The 3470-nt window shown below is 36.5% G+C and overlaps 1 pseudogene; it reads right to left on the minus strand.

Annotated features, from left to right (window-relative positions):
• Positions 1-477: 477 nt before the first annotated feature.
• Positions 478-1960, minus strand: LOC112311800 (elongation factor 1-alpha 1-like; annotated as a pseudogene).
• Positions 1961-3470: the final 1510 nt, after the last annotated feature.

The raw sequence follows: 3470 nt of genomic DNA on the forward strand, positions 1-3470 counted from the left end.
AACAAAAACCACCTGTAATTATTAAGAAATAATTACTGCTATCAATTTTTTACCTTCAGTCATTTTCTACATTTCTATAGGTTTATGTTTACCCAGGTATCTACATACCTTCCCTATCATATTTATATTTTGGAATGATCTTATAGGCATAGTTTTGCATTTTGGTTTTTACATTGAATTTTTTTCTCATTAAATTTTGTTTGAATGGGTCTCAAAATACTGTGAGAGATTTTTGGTCAAATTGCTTTTATTAAAAAACACTGATTTTAAAAACTATAACTTAAAACTGTCAAAGAAAAAAATGATACACAAAACGTCCTCTTTTCCCTCTGAAGTTTTTACATTTCTTTGTTATAACTGACCAGACACTTACTATTAAACTTAAATGGCCAACTGAGGCAAACAGTTCAGAGAACTTCTTCCACCACTGGTTAAGACTGGGGAGGGGGCAGGCGTTAAGGGTGATACTCATATAGCCTACTGAGTTTTGTGGGCAGACTTGGTGACCTCGCCAGCTCCTGCAGCCCTCTTGTCCACTGACTTGATGACACCACAGCTACAGTCTGTCTCTGTTACAAACAGCCAGATGACCCAGAGGAAGATAGTCGGAGCAGCTCTCAATACACAGGCTTTAAAGAACCATTTCAACCATGGCAGCATCACCAGATATCAGGACTTCCAGGCCATTTTCCAGCTTCTTACCAGAATGATGGCCAATCTTCTCCTTCAGCTTAGCAAACCTGTAACCAGGGGTGTCAAACTCATGTTCACAGGGGCCACATCAGCCTCATGGTTGCCTTCAAAGGGCCAAATGTAATTTTAGGACTGTATAAATGTAACTACTCCTTAACTAGGGGCAAGGAGCTCACCACTGCCGCTGGGTAGTAACAAGGTGGAGAGCTGGATTCGGCCCATGTGCCTTGTGTTTTCCATCTGTGCTGTAGGCAATGTAACATGTTTAACCATTCAGCACAGGTTTATAGGCAGCCCTGATTTGGCCTGGGTGCTTCATGGTAATCACCTGAGCAGTGAAGCCAGCTGTTTCCATTGGTCGGCCACTTTTATGATGAATTTCTTTGACAGACACTTTCATGACACCAAAGCTCACACTGTCCCCCGAAAGAGCTTCCCTCAAAGCTTCATGGTGTATTTCAACAGACCATGCCATGTTTGAGAGCAGAAGTCTCCACTAGACCGTCGGGGGCAGTTCCAATGCCACCAATTTTGTAGACATCCTAGAAGAACAAACCTAAGGAGCTGCCAGTTGGAGAAACTGGTAACAGGTTTTCATCCAGAGCTTCAAGTACCATGGGTCCAATGGTGTTGCCATCTTTACAGGTGACTTTCCATGCATGGCCAAAGCATGTTTGTACTTGGCTTTAACATGTTTTCACTATTCCATGCAGAAATTGGCGCAAATGCTACTGTAGCCAACTTTCTTATATAGGTGCTGACTTCCTTAATGATTTCCTCATTCTTTCTCTGGTTGAAGGCTTGCTCAGGGAAATCTGTTTTAACAGCAACAATTACTTGTTTCACAAGCAGCGTGTAAGCCAGACTCATGCTCATGAGTCTGCCCAATCTTGGAGTTACCTGCTTCAAGTTCACTAACACCAGCAGCAACAATCTGGACAGCAGAGTCAGCCTGGTATGTGCCTATAATCATGTTTTTGAAAAATTCCCTGTGTCCTGGGGCATCAGTAATGGTCACATAATACTGGTCTCAAATTTCCATATGGAGAGAACAATAGTTACACCTTGCACATGTTCAGCTTTTAGTTTATGCAAGACCCAGACATATTTGGAGGAGCCCACTCTCATCTCAGAAGCTTCCTTCTTAAAATTTTTCAGTGGTCCCTTCGTCAATCCTACCACATGTGTAGGTCAGATGGCAGGCAGTGGTGGACTTGCCTACAAGTCCAATGATGTAAATGTTAATATGAATCTTTTCTTTCCCCATTTTGGCTTACATCTAGCAATAGTTTTCATTGGTACCTATGTTCTGGCGGTAAACCCATTTTAAAAAAGCCACACTAAAATTATTTATGGAGGATTTTCCCCTATTAATTAAGTTTTAAAAATGGCTAATTCCTGTAGAAGCATTTAACCATGCTCTTGTTGCTGCGGTCATCAACTCCATGGTGACTATCTTTGATGTATCTTTGAATAATCTTCAATAGCTTTTTTATTATTTCTTATTGTAGTATCTATGTAAAGTTCATTGGAATCTACATTCTTGAAGGTTGCTGGATTGTACTCAAAGGTCAGAGAATTTCCCATCTCCCTTTTTGAAAACCAAAGTAACTACACTGGTGCCTCTGCAGGCATAGAGTCTTACATAATATTTTTCCACCTCTAAGGTCCCATGATTCTATGATTATTGGCTAGTCTTAGAAGTGTTTCTAAATAAATTCTATTTTATACATAAATAAGAAATATACATATATCTACACTGTAAAGTAAATAGTACAACTTAAGTTAGGGTTCTACAAATATTAATAAAAATTTAAATGTTCTTAGAAATTAGATAAATTATTAAGCTCTATGTTTTAATTGACTCACAGAAAGAGCCCAGAAGGGAAGGGTAGGGGAATAAATGAAAAGGGTAAGGGAAATATAGCCTGTAATACTGTGATAAATTTGCATTGTGATAGATGACTACTAGAATAAGAGGGGTGTTCATATTGTATGTAAGGTATAAAAATTTTGAATCACTATATTACATATTGTATAACTGATACAATATAACCAATATAAGATTGCATACCAACTATACTTAAATAAAAAAATAAATATTAGCACAGAGTTTAAATATAACATTTATCATAGATTAAATAAATTATACTTTAAAAGGAATATTGTTGTGAGTGAGGTAGTTAAGAGTCCAAATTCATATCTTTAATATTAGTATTAGATTTCATTTCCTATTTCTAGCCAAAGATTGTAGGAAGGTACATTTCTTTCTCTTCTTTGTAGTACATTTTTATTAAGAATGAGATGTATTTTTAAGTCATATTTCAGGGCCTACTTCAAGTTCCACCCATTTCTTGAAGAATTCCTTGATAACTTTAGCATGCCATACTCCCTTTTCTGAAATTTAATGCTTTTTATTACTGTCATTATGCATTGGGGATACTGACTACTAGCAGTTCTCTACTTTCTTTTTGAACACTGAAATATGCATAAGAAAGTTAAATACTGAAGGGTGACTTTTATGTTGAAAGAATAAGATGTGGTTTTGTTCCCGGTGTATTAAATATGTTATAAAATCTCATTACATCTTACATTTTAGCTATAATTTCTAATGATATTTTCTCAGACTTCCTTGTCCTTTTAAATTTTATTCTTTTTAGGTACAAGTGAGCATATAATTGATAAGTTGAGGTACAATAAGTATCTAATTGAGCCTTGGTATACCTATTGTTATTTGTATTCTCTCAATTTTATCAAAATTACAAAATTATAAAATG

Source organism: Desmodus rotundus, chromosome 7 (assembly GCF_022682495.2).
Source record: "Desmodus rotundus isolate HL8 chromosome 7, HLdesRot8A.1, whole genome shotgun sequence".
In the NCBI taxonomy this organism is placed as follows: Eukaryota; Metazoa; Chordata; class Mammalia; order Chiroptera; family Phyllostomidae; genus Desmodus; species Desmodus rotundus.